Below are 23,677 nucleotides of genomic sequence, written 5' to 3' on the forward strand. Positions count from 1 at the left end.
TGGCCACAGATATTTAACATGTCTACAAAACCACTTAAATGCTATAGCTATGTCAAATGACCATTCTAGAGGGTTATCTGTGAAATTGTTGCTATGCAAAACAACTCAATGTTCCTGCTTCCTGTATCCCATCTCCCCAGATCAGACTTGTGGGGGTGAAGACATCTCACATTTTTTATATTTGCTGGACACCATTACAAATACTGCTTTTGTGAGCCCCCTGGCTGCACCCTCCTACAAAGTCTCTCATTTTTCTTGAAGGACTTTAAAATATTAAAAGTTTTTATAGTAAGTACTTCCCTACTAAGAGTTGGTAAAGCAATATAGGAGATCATTCTGTGTGGTGTGGGCCCAGCTCCCACTCAGAGATGCACAGGACTAATGCCCACAGATAGGTTCTCCCGAGGGGAATCAGGCCTGCACTGTACCTAGACTGCTATGAGACTTGCTTTTGCTAAAATTTCCTCACCTTGAATTGGGGCAGGAAACATTTACTGCATATCCTTAACATAACTTTCTAAAATGTACGCTAAACCTTCCAAGGTCGAGGGTAACTGGTTCAATCATTTTCCTATTTGCATTTGCCAGTGTCCTTCTTCTGTGATGTGATTAGCAGCATCCTCTCCTTTGTTTTCTGTAAAAGGTAACCACCTAAAGAGAACCTTTGCATAGTAAATGAGGACTTTCCTGTAATGTGCCCAGAACACCAATAAAAGAAGATCAAGGCAAGGGCTGAGCTTTTTGTCTGCTTGAGAGAGAAGCTGCCCTACTCTTTTCCTCCACAGGTGTCAGTAATCTGTGTGAATATGTCTTGTCTCAGCTACAACACTGTGGATCCCATGAGGTAGGGTCCAGCACAGAGCAAGAGATAGCAGTTTCTATTTGCAAAAGCTATGAGCAGTATTGCACATATTTATATATACTGTGTGTATATACCTATGCCTACATATTTTTAATTGATAAAATAATGCTTTAAATGTCCTTTTTTCAATTTAAATGTTATATTATATTGCATATACAGTATGGACAATTTCTAAAATAGTAGGTGAAAAAGTGAGTCCCACATATTATATATAGAAGAATATATGTTTTAGACTGGCTTAATATAAAATTTAAAAATGCAGGGAGACATAAAAGCAGTATGAAAGAGACAAGTGAAGGAATAATGAGCATGGATTTCAAGATTGTGGCTATGTTAAAATGCTTGGGAAGATGCTTTGAGGGACCATCTAGCTAGATGAGGGTTTTGTCAGAGTGTTTGAGTTTGGTGTTGGTATGTGGGTAGATGGGCACTTAATGAATTATTACAAGCAAGTGTAGTCATAGCTAAAAGTAGACAGTCCATGAGCCAGTTAGGCCAAGATATGTGGGTACTCATCATCTGTATTATAAATGGAGAGTATTTAGGAATGTTTATTTCAATTTTAGAATATTGAAATTAATATACTAAGGTTATTTTTTATTAGTGCCACAAAATTATGCCCTATCAAAATGTGTGTAGGTGTTTCATATCTGAATTATACAAGCAAAGGTTCATAGGAGAAGTTTAAGCAGGTTACATTAAAAAATTGTTTCCTCAGATTTTAAAAGAGCCAGTAAACCTGCTGGTTTCAAGTCTCCTAAAGTATGTTCAGCTCAGTGAGGATTCCAGAGAAAACAGGTTATAACATTTCTGATCAGAGAGGTGATCCCAGCCTTGATCCTGAAACTTTAACTCTGTTTATGAAATTGTTCACTCCTAAGAAAATTACAAATGGTAATATAATAAACAAGGTATTTATTATATTACAAATGGTAATATAATAAATCATCTCTGTAATTACTTTAAATAGATAGCAACATTTTACATAAATGTTTCAGATTTCTTTGTGTTTTAAGGAAATAAACCATCACAGCTTTATCTCATTTTTAAGATGAAAATACTTAGCTAAAATTGGGTTAAAAAAGAAAACTCAAATGAAAAAAGTAAACATTTTCTCCACAAAAGAATAAGAGTTTAACTTTATTCAGGGGTGGAGTTGGAAATAATAGATTATCTAGGTAAACCAAAGGAGAGAAAATTTGGCAAAAGCTGCTGTAATAAACCATTCATCACAGAGGTGAAAATCACTTATGAACAAAAAACTATACTATGAAAACTTTTCCATATTAATCTAATAAAAAGATATCATCCCTCAAATGTGACTTTTATTTTGCATTCATTCCCAAAGCTTTTATACTAAAAAAAGACAGAATATTACTTTAAACATTAATACAGGTAAAAGTGAATTTTTTGTCATGAGATTTGAGTTCAACTTGTCTTTATTTCTTTGCTGTTTCTAATTTCTACAGGATTTTGGGATATCCTTTATTTAAAATGTGGGATAAATTCATAACCAAGAGTGGAAAGAAAATTACATTATCAAAATAATTATGAAGATTGTGGTAGCATTATGTTTGTACTAGAAGGTTCTGTATGCAATTCTAACTTTAATTTTCATTTTTCTCCTTTTTTTTTGTTCTCCAAAGTCTGCAGCATTTCAAATGTTCTTGGAACTCATTTCTCAGTTTAGTGAACACATTCAAGGGAGGATACCCACACAGGAGGGTGGGGAGATCTCATTCTTTAGTTGCACACATAGGCATACTACTCATCTCTCCCTATCCTGACAGACTCCAAACCTTCAAATAGCTGGTGGAAACTTCATTCTGAACGGTGGTCTTCTATACATACCAAACAGCGTGTGAAATGCCTTGGATTTTGTGTCCAAATACAGTAAATTCACTGCAGAGAAAAGTATGGCAACTGCATGTGTGAACACACGCTCATAGGAAGCTTCTATACTTTGTTAAACTCATAGTGGAAAGGATACATCAAGCACCAATTGAGGCCCTGAGGATCCTAAATGTCCTGTCATCACTGGAAATGGAACTGTAAATTGGAATCATCACCTACTTGGTGATCATTTTACTCTTGATGTGTCCAAGTTGCACTAGATCATTGACAGTAGTTATTAATCTTTTCAATTTTGTATGCCTTCATGTTTAACATGTTTTATTATTAATCTTTAACAGAAAAGCGTACACAGAAGCATTTTCTTCTTTTTTTCATTCTTGTTTAGGGACCATGTACAAGGATCTAAAAGTCTGTAGCAGGGGGTTAATGGCAATGAACTAGAATAACACTAAATGTCATCTCACCTTACTTGTCTCTAAAACCTTCTAAGTAGATGAGACATGTCCGGATAGCCACAAAATGTGCTTGTTGCTTACAAGAAGAAGGACCCTTCTGTGCTAACACATCATAATAGGTTACTCATAAGTTGGTGAGGCTGAAATGTGTTTCATGCACACTTGCAATGTTGGTACCATTACCTTGGCCCTAAGTAGTGATGTTCTTTTTTTCTTTTTGCCTATAAGAAGTACCTTAGAGATTTTGAAAGGTTATACATTTTAACAAATCTTTGTATACCTTTTCAGTATACATACTTATTTATGCATGCTCATGTACTTACCAACTATTATACTGAGGAAACATAACTTTTTGAAGTGCAACAGACATAAGGTTGAAAAGCAGACGTAAGCAGACACAAGGGCAAGCTCTATTGTAATGTAGTCTTTTGGCGAAATATTGTAGAGCATCTGTCACCAAAGAGAGTTGACACCACATGTACTTTCTGTGCCAATGTACATATTTCTTTTCTTTTTTTTAATCCTTGCCCAAGGACATTCTTTTCATTGCTTTCACAGAGGGAGAGGAAGGGAAAAGGAGAAATAGCAATGTGAGAAGGAATCATTGATTGGTTGCCCCTTGTATGTGCCTGGAGTGAGGATAACATGTTGGGACCCAGAACATAGGTGTGTGTCCTGACCTGGAATAGAACCTGCAAATTCTCAGTTACCATGCATGTTCCAGCCAGCTAAGCCACAGCAGCCAGGACATGAATGTGAAATGATAACAGTGGTGGCAGACACATGGCCAGACCATTATCACATTCTCCAATTTTAATTTATTTTTGTTTTTTATTATTTTTAATTTAATTAATTAATTTATTTAGAGAGAGGAGAAGGGAGAGAGAAAGAGAGGGAGAGAAACATCCATGCCTCTTGCATGCTCGTTTCTGAAACCTGGCTCACAAACCAGGCATTGGAACTGACTGGGAATCAAACTGGCAATCCTTTGGTTCACAGGCCCAGGCTCAATCCACTGCCTTAGCAAGGGCATAATTTTGTTGTTTGCATGTTTGTTTGTTTGTTTGTTTTACATCATTTACTCACTATTGGAAAACTCTCAGAAATCATATGTTAGATATAACTCCTGTGCTCTTGGAAAATACCAAAGTTGCCACTGCTAATAAAGTGTGCCAAAATTCTCCAAATAAGAAAAGGAAACTTATGATGTTATATACTACCTGCTAGGTGTGCAGCGAATATCATAGGCATCAAATAAAGGACAGTAGATGATTTTTTAATGGGGAGCATATGAGAAACAAGTCCACTTAGCCACACATCCTCATACACATACACGGAGGTATTATTTAAATCCATAGTGATTGTGAAAGAGAAGCTCTAATTCTATTGACTTGGTTATTGTTGAGGCTTTATCGGGACTGATTTCAATCACATTCTCTGTCTTAGGGCAAATACTGTGTTCTCTCTTACCTGTCAGGATGTTTTAACAGAAATAAAAAAATCTCATAAGAAGTATTTGAAATGTATTTTAAATCTAGGAAAATTAGACCTGCTCTCCAAGATTTTTGCCTTCAGAAATTATCTCATACTCAGAAGGAAAGTGAATTAAAAAAATCTGACTGGCAGTATGCATTCTGCAGCAAAACGTGTTCTCCACGAAGCAGGAAAAGTAAGCATTGAAGGTGAGATGAAAGTCCAGAATCTTCAGAGACATGAAGATGAAAAGAGTGAGCAGTCGATATGAAGATCAGAACATGGATATATAGCTTAAGAATTACAGGTATTATTGAACAAAGAATCATGACAATGGAAAACAAATACACAATTGAAATTTTTTTCTCTTATGTTGAAAACAACACATAGATAGATCGACAGGCTCCTCACTAAGTAGACTGAGGTCTAAATGTACACACACACTGAAAATATTTTTAGATTACAAATTGAAATTTAATTAAAAAATACAGCAGAGAGGAGGGGGAGGTGCTAAAGGGGTAAAGAAGGGGAAGGGTTATCAAGAAACATGTATAAAGGACCCACAGACATGAACAGTGGTGGGGTAAGATTGACTGTGGGAGGTGGGATTGGGTAGGTAGGGCAGGGGAGAGTAATGGGGGAATAATTGGGACAACCATAACTGAGCAATACAAAAAGGAATCAACACATAACATGAAAAAAATATATAAGCTAAATTCATGGAATAAAATTGAGCCAACTTTTTTACTTTTGCATAACATCAAAACCACTGCTGAGACCAGTGTGGCTCAGTTGGTTGGGTGCTGTTCCACAAAGAGAATGATTTGAGGGTTTGATTCTGAATCGGAGCACACAACTGGGTTATGATTTCAAATATCCAGTCAGGGAGTGTATGAAAGGCAACCAATCAACATTTCTCTCTAACATCAATGTTTGTCTTCTCCTTTTCCCTCCTTTCCCCTCTCTGTAAAATAAATAAGCATGTGCTGAGGTGAAGATAAAAAGTAATAAAAGTTGTATATATATATATATATATATAGATCGATATATATATATACACACAAAGTATAGGATATATATTTTATGTACAAATAAAGTTATATGTATAACTTTTATTAATGTATACATATTTATTGATATATATTGAATATATATCCCTTTATATATATATATTTCATATATATGTATACATGTATATATACATACATATATATATATATATATATATTCCTTCACCAGAATACATCATGTTATCTCACTGAATAATATTTCGTTATTATAAAAATTTAAAAATATACAAGTTTTATTATTTTTCTCAATTTTGTGAGTGAAGAATCAAAGAATTGAGAGATTAAATTATGCAGCTCAGTTCAGACAGCTAGTGAGTGGTAGTCCTGAGCTGACTCATATGTTTTCTAGCATGCAGTCATTAGAAATTGTTGAATGAGGATTACCTCCTAGGTAAACATGGCTTACCTTCTCACACAACCATATCAAAGTTACAACTAAACTATGGAACAGCTACCACTCAGAACCAGCAGAAATCAAATTAGATGGAGGTCCTGCAGCCATAGAATTGAATATATATATATATATTCATATTCAATATATATATATATTCATATATTCATATATATTCATAATGAATATATATATATATATATATATATATATATATATATATATATATATATTCATTCATATATATATATGACTACACATCTATCCAGACTGGTAAGAGAGGTGGAGATGTGAAAATGAAGAGTGAGCTGGTCCCACACTAATGTGTGGCAGGTAAAAAGCAGGAGGGGTATCTTGGGAGCAAGGGGCCCCAGCCCTACTTCAGGGCCCCTCTGGCCCAAGGTTCCAGCACCTGGAAAATAGGTCCCCATGGCATCTGGGTATAAACAACAGTGGAGATGGAGTCAGTGGAGAAAACTGCTGGATTTCCAGGCAGTTCCTCTTAAAGGGCCCACACACAGACTTCCTCAGACTCACTCCTTCTGAGCTCAAGCCCCAAGGAAACAGCTCGAAGGGCACCAGTGGCACATGGTAGGGAACTGAAGTGTTTGGCTTCAGGGTTAGAGCAGGCAGGCGGATTTATCCCAGACAGAACTGTTGGCAGAGGCTATTGCTGCTCTTTTGAGCCCTCTCCACACAGAGCTCAAGAATGGAATCAGGGAGGCCCACACTCATACACATCATAATCAAAATGTCAAAGGTTAAAAGTAAAGAGATAATTTTAAAAGCAGCAAAGAAAAAGGAATTAGTTACCTACAGCAGAATTCCCTTAAGACTATTAACTAATTTCTCAAAGGAAACTTTGCAGGCTAGATGAGATTGGTAAGGAATATTCAAAGTCGTGAAAATCAGGGACCTACAATCTAGATTGCTCTATCCAGCAAACCTATCATTTAGAATTGAAGGGCAGACAAAGACTTTTACATAAAAACAAAAGCTAAGGGAGTTCATCACCAAACCCTTATTGTATGAAATGTTAGAGAGATTTATTTAAGAAAAAGAGGATCCAAAGTATGAACAATAAAATGGCAATCAATACATGCCTGTCAACAATTGAATCTAAAAAAAAAAAACAAAGCCAATTAGAAGAACTGAAACATCTTCAAAGGTATGGAGAACATGTTGATAATAGCCAGATGAGAGGGGGGTTTTTGGGAATAGTTGCAAAGTTGAAGCTGTAAAAAAGCACAAATAGATAGTTACAGAATAGTCATAGAGATGTAAAGTGCAGTGTAAAAAATGGAGAAGTCAAAGAACTGTATGCATGACCCATGAACATGAAAAATGGTGAAGGCACTGCCTGAGGGTGTGGGGGATGCTGGGTGGAGGGAGACCAAGGGAAAAAATGGGACCATTGTAATAGCATAATCAATAAAATATAATTAAAAAATCAAAAAAAATAATGAGAAAAAACTCAAAATGTTGAATGAATCCATGATCTAAAGGACTAAATGTTAATAGCTTTCAAAGTATTCTAGCTTAACCTTACCAGTGTGTGTGTGAGTGTGAGTGTAAGTGTGTATGCATTTCTAAGTATCTATCAATTTAATCTGATTTAAGAGAGTCAAAGGTTAGGAAAGGTGAATCAACATATAAAGGAATGAACAAGAGTATCTCAGCCCTCCAATCATTTCATACTCTCCCTTTATGTATTTACAGATCAGTTTCCAACTGTTAGTTTTTCAACAGAATGAAAAAAAAATGTGATAGCCCTGATGAGGGCTATCATGCAAACCAGAAGAAGCTGGTTCTACAATAAACTGACTGCACTAATACTTATTCCAGTTCTACTTGATTGGGTGGAGATAGCAAACAATAAGCATTCAGGTGGCAGTCTCAAAAAATGAACTTTAGTGTGACTTTGTAGAACAAGTTAAATTTATATAGAATGATTATACAAAAGAAAACTATATTAGCTTGCAAGGTCAGAGAGTAATTACCAAAGTAGTTAGTGGAGTGGTTAATAAAAAATGCTTTCTGTGAGGTCACAGTCACTTAAGAAACCAGACAAACGCAACGAGATAAAGAGAGCAGAGTTTATAAGCAGGGAATACAAATGAAAATGGAGCCAACCGAGGGAGGTTGGGACTTTCTCAGTTGTTCATAGACCAGGGCTTTTAAACACACACACACACACAAACAGCAGCTGGGGTATCAGAGTCTGATTGCTAGAGTTGGTTGCCTGGTGAAAGCTGCATTCTGTTATGCCAAAGAAGCTGACCTCAGGCCTTAATCTTCTTGGGAAGAGACTGCAGACATCTTCTCATGGTGACATTTTCTACCGTGGTGATTTTCATTTCTCCTAGGCCTGCCTAGATCTAAAATTTTCTGAATTTTCCACATTTTAATGTTTTCAACACACACCATGATATTCAGAAGCTGAAGAGATGTTATTTGGATTAAACCTTCTATAGATATTGACACAAAGTAATAGCAACACAAAATAACGCATTTGAAAATATTTTATTGATTATGCTATTACAGTTGTTCCATTTGCCCCCCCCCCTTTATTGCCCTCTGCCCTGCACACCTCCTCCCACTAGCATCCCCCTCCCCTCTCTTTTAGTTCATGTCCATGGGATGTACATTAACGTTCTTTGTATTCTCCATTTTTACACAGTTCTTAACCTCCCCAAGTCTATTTTCTACCTACCATTTATAATACTTATTCCCTGTACCTTTCCCCCTTCTATCCTCCTATCACTGTACCACTGAAAACCCTCCATGTGATCTCCATTTCTCTGACTCTGTTTCTGTTCTTGTTGTTTGCTAACTTTTTTGTTTTTGTTTCCATTTTAGGTTTGTTTTTTAATAATTGTGAGTTTGTTGTCATTTTACTGTCCATAGTTTTGATTTTCTTCTTTTCCTTAGATAAGTCCATTTAACATTTCATATAATAAGTGCTTGGTGATGATGAACTCCTTGAACTTGACCTTATCTGGGAAGCACTTGATCTGCCCTCCCATTCTAAATGATAGCCTTGCTGGATGGGGTCATCGTGGATGTAGGTCCTTGCCTTTCATGACTTGGAATACTTCTTTCCAGGCCCTTCTTGCCTTTAGGGTCTGTTTTGACAAATCATCTGACAGTCTTATGGGCACTCATTTGTAGGCAACTGTCTCCTTTTCTCTTGCTGCTTTTTAAGATTCTCTCCTTATCTTTCATCTTGGGTGATGTAGTTAGATGTGCCTTGGTGTGTGCTTTCTTGGGTAGAAATTCTTTGGAAGCCTCTGAGCTTTCTCGACTTCCTGGAAGTCCATTTCCTTTGCCAGATTAAGTAAGTTCTTCATCGTTTTTTAAAATAAGATTTGAATTTCTTGTTTTTCCTCTTCTTCTGGTACCCCTAAGATTCAGATATTGGAACATTTAAAGTTATCTAAAAGATTTTCAATCCTGTCCCATTTTTTTAAAATTGTTTCTTCATTCTGTTCTGCTTGAATGTTTCTTTCTTTCTTTAGTTCCAAACTGTTGGTTTGAGTTCTGGTTTTCTTCCTGTCACTGTTTGTTCCCTGTATATTTTGCTTCTTTTCCACTTTGGGTAGCCTTTTCTTGTTCTTTGATTTTGTGACAGAGCTCAATCAGTTCTGTGAGAATCCTGATTGCCAGTATTTTGAACTGTGCATCTTATGGGTTGGCTGCTTTTTTGTTTCTTGGTTGTATTTTTTTTCTGGAGTTTTGACCTGTTCCTTCCTTTAGGCCATTCTTTTTTCTTGGCAGAAAGAAAGGGGCAGAGACTTAGGCATTCACCAAATGGGTCAACCCAGGTTGCTGCATTGTGTTGCTGTAGGTGGAGGAAGAGTGTGACAGGAATCCGTGCTCTTGCTCAGCTCTCTGCCAGTTTTCTTTTACATCTGCCACTACCCATAATCAAATGGAGCCCTTCTGGTGCTGATTCCTGGGTGTGGTGTTGTATGTATTCTAGAACCCTGTGGATTTTTCCAATGAGCTGACCTCTGAGGCTGGAAGTTACTGTCACTGTTCCCTCAAACCCCACAGATTTTTTTAGTCAGAGGTTTTGAGGCTTTATTTCTCTCCACTGGAACCCTGAGTTGCTCAGTCTGTCTCAATCCTCAGTTGTTCCTTTGGGTTTATACACATGCAGATGTGAGACAACCAGCTCTGCTAGATGTAGCCTTTCCCACCAGATCCTCCAGCTGCTGCCTTGCCATGAGTCCTCTCCTCCCACCTGCCTGTCTCTGCCCCTCCTACCAGTATAGATGTATCTTTCTTCTTTAACTCCTTGCTTTTCTGACTTCCATGCACTTTAATTTCCTGTCAGTTCTGGTTGTTTTCAGTTTTTAAATTGGTTGTCCTTCTTTTGGTTTTGCGAGGAGGTACAATGTATCTACCTATACTCCACTTTTGTTGGAAGTTTCCACACTTTAAAAACTTGCCACAGTTTCTATTAATATTTTTAAAGAATCTGATAATTTCATTTTATTGAAAATAAATACAAATATTAATATTTGTATTAAATTTAACACTATTAATATTAATAATTTGTGTGTACACATATGTACCAATATTTTGTGGTATTATTGCATATATTTATTTGTTTTAAGAGAAATGTCCCCTAAAGGTAAGAGTCAAACCATCTCCAGTCTATATAAAAACCTGTATGTTTTTCTAGAAAATTCCATCTATTATTTCTTTTTCAGTGCATAGCAAATGCCTGCTAGCACACCACATGGTGGTTATTATAGTGTGTGCTGGGCAACCAGGCAGCTGGAGAGCACTGACAGAAAAGTGGGTTCTTCATGAGTGAACATTTACTTAAATATCACATTATGTGTGACCACTTTTTTTTTTAGAGAGAGGGGAGGGGAAGGAGAAAGAGTGGGAGAGAAACATCAATGTGTGGTTGCCTCTCATGTGTCCCCTAGTGGGGACCTGGCCCACAACCCAGGCATGTGCCCTGACTGGGAATTGAACCAGCGACCCTTTGCTTCACAGGCCAGTGCTCAATCCACTGAGCTACACCAGCCAGGGCTATGTGTGACCACTTTTGAGGGCGGTTGTGGTTAATCTCTACTTGTAAAGTGAAACAAAACCAATGTGAAAAATGCAAGATCATTTGTGTTTACAGATGCTAAATTTATATTGCTATGAAACATACATGTGTGCTGGTGTTGTATCAGAAGACTCTAAGAGGGAAATCCTAATTCATTCCTCTAAGTATTTTACCTGCCTATCATCTTTTCTAGGTCAAATTCTCAGGCGACTACCACTTAGAATTAAAATGTAGAGGACTAAATGACAAGAAAGACGTCAATGGTACAGCTTTGACTATCCTAAAAAAAACCTTTTACTCTTGAAGAAGTTTCCTAAGGTTAAATTTTACAGGCAAAAAAAAAAGTTGCTTTGAAGTATATTGATTTTGAGTGACTTTCAACAAGGTAAAACTTACAGCTGATGCTTGCTGGTAGAAGACTGTAGAACATAGGACAGCACAAGAAACGCCTACATTTACCTTCATGAACAAATTCACTCCTTTCTTTACATACTACTGAGAATTTTGAATATCTTTTTTTCTTTTATTCTTCTTTTTTTTTACTTTTCAAACCATCTTTCTTTAATTGTGTTACTTGAGCTTGTATAACTTTGAACATGTCCATTATTTTTAAAAATTACTTTATTGTTGTTCAATTCCAGTTGTCTGCATTTTCTCCCCACCACTACCCATCGAAACCCACCCCACCCCAGGCAAACCCACCCCAGTCAAACCCACCTTCCTCCCTTGCTTCCACCCTTTCTCTTGGTTTTGTCCATGTGTCCTTTATAGTAGTTCCTGAAAACCCTTCTCCCCACAATCCACTTCCCTTGCCTCTGGCTATTGTTAGATTGTTCTTAATTTCAATGTCTCTGGTTACATTTTGTTTGCTTTTTTCTTTTGTTGACTATGTTCCAGTTAAAGGTGACATTTTATGACATTGTGTGAATATCTTTTCAATAACAAATGAACTAGCATTATGGACATAAGAAAGTGTTACAAAAATGGATTATCAGTTGACATGCTGTTTCTCAGTGTGTTTTTTTTTAACATGGTGCTCACATTCTTGATTTTTCTTTCTTGTATTTTATTTTATTGCAAATTTGGAGGAAATACTATTAATTTATGTTATTTTATTCTTCTGCATTACACATGTATTCATGTGACATCGTCTTCTACCCCAGTAATAATAAATACAAATTTTCTGGGAATATTTTATATGTACTTATTTCAACTGAAGGATTAGAAGCTGTAAAGAAAACAAAGAAAGAAGAACAAATATAATACAAGATGTGAAGAACCTATACACTTAAACTACAAAGATTATTAAAAGAGTATTACTTTTTCCCTTAGAACAGTTTGGCAAATAATACCCTCACAAGTCATATTGAAGAATTTATATTTACCTACCTAGCTCTTGTGGAATTCGGCAACTCTTAAAGAAGGAGTATTTGTTTCTTCGTAGTGTGTTTGTTTGCATGAATTCAATAAGAACGTGTCATTTTCATAACAGAGCACATAAAACCCAGGTTCCATCTTTGGCCTTATTAACCAAGACTTTGACTGGGACATCATGTCTGAGAGAGACCTACCTAGTTTCTGGATATCAGCAAAAGCCCTCAGTAGTCAAGACTGACTTTGGAAGAAGATAAAAGCTGCTTGGAGAAAGGGCCTGATACCTTTTTCTGTTTCACATGGTTTGTGGCAGTCTTTCCAGGTGAGGAGTGAGTATTTCTTTCCTGGCTCAGGGCACATAAAGAACTGCAAGACATTTCAGAGAACCTCAATAACATGAGGCATTCACCAGCCTATACATACTGCTGGCAGAGCCTGCTGAAGACTTGTGTGCCTTGCTTTATTCTCTCTGAGGAAGTAATTGAAGTTCAATCCAGAAATTCCTTAAGATTCTAGCAAAGCAGACTAAAGAAAGCCCAGACGATAAATTGAGATTCTTTTTGTATTTGTGCAAATAGACACACCAAATTAAAGTTGGACTGAATGCAGCAATTAAATTGAATCTAATAGGACTTTCAGATTAAAAATGAATGGTGATATTAGGAGCAAAATTGTGCTTAAAAATTTATACTACACAGTTGCAGATAGTAGGCTTTAAGCTAATTGTGATCAAATTTTTATTTGTCACCCATAAATAAAAAAATCCTGAATTTTCTTACTTTTCTCAAGTATTTGGGTATACATCTCCAAACTAACATATTTTTCCTCCCGCCCTTTAACATGGAATTGTTGAGCTTTGCAAATGTCAGATTATAGCCAGTGCACTTGATATAAACTTGGGAATCACCACAACCACTTAATATGTAAACAATCTGAATGACTGATGCCACGGAAATCATGCAGAACACACCTGAGCACTTGGTGACATTGCCAAAGAGATGGAAACTGCAGATAGTTGTCCCCATTTTCCTCAATACTGTCCCCTGCCATATCCATCCCCCCTCTCACATTCTATCCCCACCCCCATTGTCCATGTCTACGGGTCCTTTGTACACGTTCCTCCACCTGAGCCTTATTCTTTTCACCTTGATATTCTCCCTCTCCTGTTTTGATGCTTTTCAGTGCTGCAGGCATTATTTTTTTGTTTATTTCACTCCCCCACATTAGTAAAATATTTCTTCTCCAAAACTTTCTTCATCCGGGGAAAGCAAAAAGAGATAACTCTGGGTGAGATCAGGTGAATAGGGAGGGTGGGGCACATGGGTCATACCTTTTTGGTCAAACACTGGTGAACAATCTGCATCGTGTGGGCAGGTGCACTCGTGAATTCCCCATCATAAAATGGCAAACATGTTGAAAGAGTTGTCAGAAAAATTTCCTGCAGACAAACACAGTCTCTCATAACAACACCAGCTGGTGCACTGTTGCAGATGGGTTCCTAGAACACACCCAGAGGAGAAAGCCTGTGCTACAAGGGTCCCACCCTCCTGAATGTAATTATCTCTGTTTGGTGGTCCCCCTCATAGAAGAAGACAAATCTTTCAATATCTTCATTTTCAACTAGAAGTTTTCAAATTAGAGTGATATAAGAAATATAATTAGTTCACATTTAAACTATTTCGTCTACTTCCTATTCAAAATGAAGAAAGCTCATAACCTATGACAACTTATTTTTACCTTTCAATATTTAGTTTTATTTTCCTTTTTAAGCACAAATTGACAGAGCAAAATATGTATACTCTTGGAGAGAAAATACATGAGAAATATTTCCTGTGGAAAATAAAACGTGTATAAAGACGATGGAAAATACTAGACATGGCCACTCCTGTAATGGTACATTTGATGAGAAACATTTTAAATTATGTTTAAGAGGTTCATAGCACATATTTTTAGATTTTCAACGATTTTCATTTAATTACGGTGAAATGAGCATTTTACTTTCCATGTGGGATAGCTGGTAGTAACAATGGCACAAAGAGCTATGCAAATATAAAGCAGCAGAGAGAGAAGGGTTTCATTCATCAAAATTTCTCTAACTCCTCACAAGAAAGGAGTTATTTTATCTCATGTTTATTTAGCTTATATAGAGCACAGAATGTTTATCTAATTAAGATCCATGAATAAGACTTTCTTATTATTTGGAAGAAATTTTTTATACACAACTATATGCCTCAGGAGCAGGCACAGTGAACATGTTAATTAAAGTCAAACAGTTAGAAAATAAAATGGCTTGCAAGAATACATGCTGCCCCATGAACATAATCTTTGGCATATATACATACATGCATGCAAGACATATAATTATCAGGAGTTCAGAAAAAAACTATTGGATTCAGATGGAAACTCAAGGTTTAAGGAAAAATTCTCCCTGCCTAATTCAGTGGCTGAGGAGGAAAAATGTAAACTGTTTGTTTCACCCCCTTCAGCTGTCAGAAGTGATAGAACGGTGGGGCATTATGTCGACAGAGAGTGTCAAATTGGGTTCTGAAGTAAAGCTAACCATTCTCTGGGTTACACATACATTAGTGTTTGACACTTGACAGAATAGGTTTGATAAGGAAAGTCACCCCCAAAATGATAACAGTGAAAGCAGTTATGGGGTATGCCAATCAAATTTTGCAAATAGGATCCTACGTCTTTCTTGGAATGGGTTCAGTTAACCGTTGTACACAAAATATAGCTAATAATTTCCCTTTATTGGTGTGAGTCAGGTGCCAAACAGAAATAGCAAGAATGTGAGTGCCTAGCAATATTGAAATGAAGGGAATGCAGAACAATTCAAAGGAAGGTGGGTGGCATTTACATGCTGAAAATCAAAGCAACCACATTTAGTCTTCAGAAATCATATACAAATATATTCAAGCAGCGCTAGTCAAAGACACATTAGTGTTGATAAGGACCAAGGTAGTGATATTTTCCTGATTAACAGTGTTCCCTATTCTAAGGACAAATGTCATTTTTCAGACGTAATCACAAAAAAAATGCCAACTAATTTTGTTCTAAGTCACGAATAGTCATATAGTTGTACCAATAGGCTGTTTATCTCCAAAGCAAAGAAAGCACAAACGATTTTCAGGCCCATCCAAGCTATCAAAAAAGTTAAGCTTTCATCTGTTATTTTTATGTCTGAGTAGTATTCCATCACATAAATGTACCACAGCTTTTTTTTTTATTGCCTAATCTTTTGATGAGCACTTTGGCTGTTTCCAGATCTTAGCAATGGTAAATAATGCTGCTGTGAACACAGGGGTATGAGTATGCTTTTGAATTACTTTTTCAAGTTTCTTTAGATATAATGAGAGAAAAAAGAGAATTTGCTCGGGTGGATGGGAACACAATACAGATGATGTTTCATTAACCCGTGCTCTTGAAACATGCATGGTCTTGCCCAACAATGGCACCACAATACACTCAGTTTTAAAAAAGAAATGGATGTTATGTGAAATTCAAGAACAGATGAGTGATTACTTGTCTTATTTGAAACAAGAACCAGTCAGAAATTAAACATAAAATAGTTGAAATGAAGAATGCACTAGAAGAAATAAACAGTACTTTAGATGATGAGAGGGTGGTATCAGCGATTTGGAAGACAAGATATCAGAAGACATCCCATCAGAGCAGAAGAGATGAAGATTGGTGTGAGAATCGATTTTAGGGACTTTGGGACACCCTGAAGCAAAAAACATGCCCACCACAGAGGTATGAGGAGAAGAGAGAGTGCAAGGGATCCAGAAAGTATTTGGAGATGAATGACTTAAACTTCCCCAACCTGGTAAAGGAGAAAGACAGCCAAGTCCAGGAAGCACAGAGAGTCAAACGAGATGAACCCAAAGAGGACAACAACAGCACACGTCGTAATTAAAATACAAAATGTTATAGATAAAGAGATAATCTTAAATTCATCAAGAGAAAAACAAAAAGTTACCTACAAAGGACTAGCCATAAAAGTGTCAACTGATCTCACAACAAATTTTGCAGGCTAGAAGGGAGGAGCAGGAAGTATTCAAAATGATGAAAGGCCAGGACATACATCTTAAATGACTCTACTCAACAAAGCTACCATTTAAAATGGGAGGGAAGGTAAAGTGCTTTCCAGATAAGGTCAAGTTAAAGGAGTTCATCATCACCAAACACTTATTATATAAAATGTTAAAGGGACTTATCTAAGAAAAATAAGATCAAAACTAGGAACACTAACATGCCAAGAAATTTACAACTATCTACATCTGAACTAAAAAAGCTAATTAAACAAGCAGAACAGGAACAGAATCATAGATTTGGAAATCATTTGGAAGGCTATCAACTGGGTGCGGAAAGGGAGAAAGGTTCAGGGATTAAAAATCAAAATTCATAGGTACAAATGGATGGGGGGATGTCAAGAATAGTATAGGAAATAGAGAAGCCAAGTCATTCATATGCATGCTCCACCCACTTGTACTAATGGGGAATTGCTGGAGGAAATGGGGTACCAGGTGGAGGGGGACATGGTGGAAAATTGGGACAATTGTAATAGCATAGTCAATAAAATATATTTAATAATGAATAGTGGTGAGTATTTCATTTTGGAGCTGGCATTGTTAGAGGTGGTAAGAATTGTTCTGGTTCCAGAAAAAGCATCATCATCTTCATTGGTGATAGAAATTTATGTTGACTCATTTTCTATGGTGTATATTTATTGCTTGGTATCATTCTTCACCAAAGGGGTGTATATCGCTGCTTTGGCACTCATGGATGGAGAAGTACACAAGTCTTTGCTTAATCGATGATAGACTTTTGCCTATGCCTTCTCATAACCCATGAAATGAAATTCAAAACCCCTGGGTATACGTTTCTTAAGAACAAGCCTGTGGTTCTTCCACTGCTTCTTCCCCTCTTCTCTGCAAAATTCGTTACCGATAAGGATTTTTACTTCATCTTACATTTCAGAATGAAGGAGACATATTGACAAGAACTCTAGCAAACCTCAAATCAACAATGAATATGGCAAATAAATAAACACTTATTACTGTGAGCCACTTACTACAAAATTTGCTCATGGAATCAGACTAAAAATATGACTCAAGAGAAGCAGACTGAGATCCAAAAACTTTTAAGCATAGACTGAGTTAAGGGAGATAGAAGAAACAGTAAAAACAAAGACTGGTCCCTAAAGTGTGGATGGGTGACACAGGATGAAGAAAAACAAGTTGTAGTTAGAAGTGAGTCAGGTTGGAAAATCTTTTAAAATATACCCTGTGGCTGCACCAGTGGGTTAAAAACTTCGGGGATGAATTTTAGGAGAATTGAGATACAAATATGTGAATTTGTCATTTTTAAAGAGTCACCAAAGTAGAAATCAAATTCATGTTGGGTGATTGCAGTGGGTTGAGAAACGAGAAAATTTCTGATGGAGGTAGAAAATACTTTGAGGGAGGTGTTTACCTTGGAGTTGAGTAAAGGGGTGATGCATCTGGAAAAGAGGGGAAAGTGTCAATTGATAGCATGAGTGTCTGAGGAAGAGAGTGTTGTCAGTGATTTTTTTCATTTTTCTGAGCTAAAATTGTCTGCAAGTGGCACTAGAGGCAAAGAAGTGAGCCAACTCTATTTCTTATATTGTTTTGTGGTAAATAAAAGAAGACATAGTTGATTTGGGTAAGATGTGTCATTCTGTAAGACATTTATTTGAGGTGAGGGTATTGAAGATACTGTAGGAAAACAAGTATATTATGAAGTTCATATGTAATGTAATGAGGTTTGCAAAGGGTATGAAACATGAACAAAAGCATGACCAAAGATGCACTAGACAGATGATAGACTAGGTGGAATAGTAGTGACAGCGGTGGAAGTGGTAGTCGTGCTACTTACATAGTTGAGATGATGTATTAGGGTAAATGAAAAGGTAAATGAATTGTTGATTTGAGTGAGGAAGTCTATTGCACTGCTGCAATTGAAATGTTGACCTAGAATTTCCTCTATATATCTGACATCTAAACTATCATTGTGGGAAATACATTCCTGAAACACTAAACCTTAGGTAACCACCACACTATAATCCTGGTTTTCCTTATTCTTCTGTGGCTATTTTCTGTCTTCTTCATCAGTTTCCATTCTGTCATTTCCTAAATTCATGCTCTCATTGAAGTCAGTTTTCTTCTGTACTTTCCTCAGATTATTTATTTTTATCATTACCTTATTCATACAAGTGCTTATGTTTTAATCATCCATTCAGCATATGTTTGTTGGAAATCTATTTTGTACTGGGGTTTGCTACTTAAATGCCTTGGACAAATAAGACAAAGATAAATTAGACAGAGTCTTTGGCATCAGAAAGAATGTAGCCTAAACTAGCTCCCATCTTTACCATCTCCAGCATATTTTAGCTTGTTCATTGGATGTTTTTTAAACTCGTTGACAATAAGTGAAAGAGTCATCTTTGGTATACAAACTCGTTCAACTGCTCTCACCCAATTTAATCAGTTCAAAAATAACCAAAATTCAAGGCTCATAAATTAGATGTATATCTGCTTTTCTCCCCTGCCATCTCTACACATGTATGCAAGGTGTTGATTCATCTTCGAAAAAGTGTCTTTCTCCTTCATCTCTCCCATTGCAGTTGTACTGGTACAACTGAAGTTCAAACCTAGCATGAGCATGTCAGCAATTGTCTCCAATAGGATGCACCTGTCCTTCGTTAAGTAATTTTGGCTGAGAGACCATGAAATATAGAAAAAACTGACAGTAACGAGGGGGCAGGAGAAAAGGAATAGTGGGGAGGGGGAAGGGTTATAAAAAACATATATAAAGAACTCAGGGACAAAGCCTAAAGTATGGGGATATATGGAGGGTAGAAGGTGGGGATGAATGGGTTGGGGGGAATGGTGGTTGAGAAACAGGTTTTGAGTTGGTGTTTGTGGTAGGTAATATGGCCAGTGAAGAAATGAAATGACTTCCTATTGAATAATGTTTATTCTATTTGAACATTTGAAACAAGTCTCTGTTCTGCTATGTACCTGTCATCCACACTCCTGGTTGTCTCTGAAAGACTCACAGCACCTTATGGCCATAAGGGGCTTTGAAAATTATCTAGTCTAAGAACCGATGTTTACAGATAACAGGTCTTGCAAGTTAATTGACTTGGGTAGAATCTGTTAGTTTCGGTATGATGCACTAAGTTATGTCTAATTGCTTTTCATTGCCATAGAGTTCTTACAGTATGGCTTCGTTTGAAAATTATTTTGGTTGTGTAAGCTTGTTTGTGTATGTATGCTTGTGTATATCTTTATATTTTGGGTTTTCTTTTACCTCAAAGTTAGCTGCTAATTATTGCCTGATAAAAACATTGGTTCTGAATCCAGGTTATGCTTTAGACCACAATTACCACGTTGTTTATTCTAAGTTCTTGTTTCTGAATTAAACCTTGTAGAATAAAAACAAACTTCTATAACTTCTCCTTAGTCTCCCATGCCTATTATTGTAGATTTTAAAAAGTTTCAATTACTCAAACCTAATACTGGACTAAATGAGGCTTGGCTAAAAAATTCATGGCTGTCTAAAGGTTTGGAAAGTTAATTAGCATGCTTTTGCAAATGATAATGATTAAATGTTAATTCCTAGGCTTTGATCCTTTTCAAATATCCTTCTCCTAATATTCACAAATCTCTCCATTTATCTACAAGTTGCTGTGACAAGAAAGTACTTACTCTTCCATGACTTTCCTCACTTTAATCACTCTAGAAAGCCGTGATTAGGTCTTATGTATTTGAATGCATCGAGTGTTCAAATGACCTCTGACAAGGTCTTCCCATAGACTACCACAGCAGTATGTTTTATAAATCAGATTATAAGTATCTGGCCACAATAGTTATAAATTGTGGAAGAAATACAATGGTTCCTTATTAATTTTATCTTTATTTATCAACTTACTGTATTGAGATGATTACTTTACATTTCCTTCAATATATAGTTTTCCATCTGTCATGAATGTGTGTCATGGAACAGCTCTATGTCTCCCATGAAAGGAAGCCCTCTACTTTTAGTTTTATCATGTAGTATTAACTTCTGTCTAAGAATATTTCACTGGATTTCTTTTACATTTTTTTATTAATAGGCCATAAAATATCATCAGGATGGGTAAAAGCAAAAAAATGCAATTTTCCCATGATGTTTATTGAACGATGTGAAAAATGTGAGTGGGGTTTAATGGTAGTTTCTCTTACTGAATGAAAAAGAAAGTAGCATAATGATTTTAAAACTATTGGTGTTTAACATTTATAGGTCATTATTTAATTAATCAAGAATACTTACACTTTTACTTTCTGACGCCCTGATTCTCTCATTTCCATGAAGTAGGTTAATGTTTTATATACAAAACCGCCTACAACTGGAAAAACAAGCTATTTTATTTGGCTTCAAAATGGCACATTGAAAACTGAGATTAATATCAACAGAACTTCACCATAGGTTATGCCTGCTGTGGGTATTTATATATGATTTTCACAGATAACCAAAGTAGCGAATTGATTTTTACTTTTATATAGTTCACAATTTTGTACCTTGTCAAATATTTTAATAAATCTAGAGGTTAGTTTTATCTGGTTGCCACCTATGATTCATGATTCCTTAGTGATATGTTACATCTTGACCTTGGAGTAGAAGGCAGCTTCATTTCTTGTCATTTATTCTTTTAGTCACTTAGTACTTTGAGAGGCAGATTTCATTCTTTCTGATATTTACCCACATCCACATTTCCAAATTCCTAATAATAAATACAATATATTTGTATTACTGAAAGCATTCTTGGACTTGCTATTGTTGCAGACTGCACATTGAATTTGGTATTTTCTGCTTGCATTACTCCTCAGTTTCTCAGTATCTTATAAGAAAATGCATGACTTTTCACAACTGAATGAAGCAGAAGGAACTAAAGCCAAGCTAGAGGAGTTTTAAATATGCCCAGTAATACTACAGAGGGAGGATGACTTAAGGTAATTGCAGCTATGTCTTCCATTTTAATTAAAGTCATGAGTTTTTTTGAAAACTAATAAATGTGTTGATGGGTTAAATAGAAGAAGCCACTTGTAGACTTATTTTATGACATCCCAAGTAAAGAGGAAACCAGATGTTCTAGAAAGGAAGAAAAAATGTACAAGTGCATTTATAAAAGTTGATGTTAACTAAACCAAGAAAGGATTGTGAAGTTGAGATAATGTGCTGCATTTACATTTTCAGAGCAAAATACTATCACATGAAGGAAAAAGTTAAAGTAATTTTCAGAAGCTAGATGTGTGATTATATTCTGGATTCTCCATAGTATTAGAAAGTTGTGGTTCATGTCATCTTTCCAAGTGTGAAAGCGACACAGACAGAGACTTACCTCACAGAGGCTAAATGCTTTCACCTGACACAGTGTTTCCAATGTTGTCACAACCTGCCTGGAAAATCTGAAGATTGCATTGTAGTATACGGCATCCAATCACATAGGAGAATGTGAGCAATAAAAATCAAGGCTGGTAAACTATTTCAGGTTCTGTGCCTGTACTGCATTTAATGTGACCTCTGGCTAATTTATGATTCATTAACTCTGACACTCCAAATTTTATTCTCTAGTCATGTGTGACTGGGCAGTCATGACTGCCCACTTATATGAATTTGGAGTGAATATGACTTCACCTTGACATCACGCTTTATTTGCTTCAGCTAATTTCAGTGCTTACCATATTTCAGTTAACTGTGTAACATCTTTTAAAGCCTTATAATTAATGCAGGGCATTTTCTAAGGCAGTAAAACATGCTTTTTAAATATATTGTGTTATTCATATATTAACCTACTCAGGCACTGCAGTAGATGAGAGAGGAAGAATTAAAGATATAATAAATCATTCTAACAAGAGGAATCATTCTTGAAGTTGCCTTTTCAATAAATCATTCTAACAAGAGGAATCATTCTTAGTTGCCTTTTCAATATTCACCATCACCACCTCTTTTCTTTATTGCTGTCAGAAACTAGGTTTTGCAGATTTTTTGCACTGTAAAAATCTTTAGCACTGAGTTGCAATTTATCTAGCCCAACCAGGACAATGTGTTTCCCAATTTCACGGTCTACATTCTAGATGTTAGGGACCATGTGAGCCCGGTCTGGACAGGAGGTTGCAAAAGAAAGTCTTCCAAGGTCACCTTTAGAAAAGCAGTTTCTTTACCTGTTAAAAAGAAAAACCCAGATGTCACCAGTTTCTTATCTCCCAATATACGTAGAATACTGATGCTGTATCCAGATTTCAGCAGCCACCTTGAGACCAGTTAGGGAAGCCACAGAGACACTGGGAGATATGGTTAAGCTGCATTAGCAGTGTCAGCAGCAACTACTTAGTTTCTTCACTTTCTTGTCTGTGGCAAAGTAAAACTATGTTAACTATTTAAGCATTAATTGTTTTCATTATGATTATTGCTTACAACGAAAAGTATTACAAATGGACCCATCCAGTATGTTTTCTAAACATAAAAATTTGGCTAGATTTTGTTTCAGTAATAAGCAAACTATTAATCTCATGCACTAAAACAAATATGTATTTCTTAGTTTTGGATCTTCAGTGTATCTAAGATTTTGTTTAGTCTCCTCATCTTGTCTTGGCTTGTATTGTGGTTGAAGGTAGAACTCAGGTTTGAATAAGGTGTTTTTCCATATGGGAGCCAAGAATGAATGAGTACACATTACACAGAACATTTTGTTTGTAGGCACTTGTCACAAGATAATAAGAAGTGGCAGTAATTAGCATTTTTGGAGATATGTACATTACATCTATTTACTTGCCATTGATCAAGTAAGCTGCATATCCAAGATAACATCAATACAGCAGGGAAATGCATTGTCCCAACAGTGAGGCGTTAAGGGGAGAGTGACCATATTCTCAACCTTCACATTATTTACAAAAAAAATAATTTTAACTATGAAAATACTGTGTTGCATAATTAGTTATCTTTATTTGTATACTTACTGAAGTTAATATTATTAAATCACAAGATATTTATCTTTAATTAATTAATTAATTAATTAATTAATTTATGTTTAGAGAGGGGAAGTAAGGGAGGAAG

The sequence above is a fragment of the Sturnira hondurensis genome, unplaced genomic scaffold, assembly GCF_014824575.4.
Source record: "Sturnira hondurensis isolate 20B ecotype Veracruz unplaced genomic scaffold, ASM1482457v3 Scaffold0010099, whole genome shotgun sequence".
NCBI lineage: Eukaryota > Metazoa > Chordata > Mammalia > Chiroptera > Phyllostomidae > Sturnira > Sturnira hondurensis.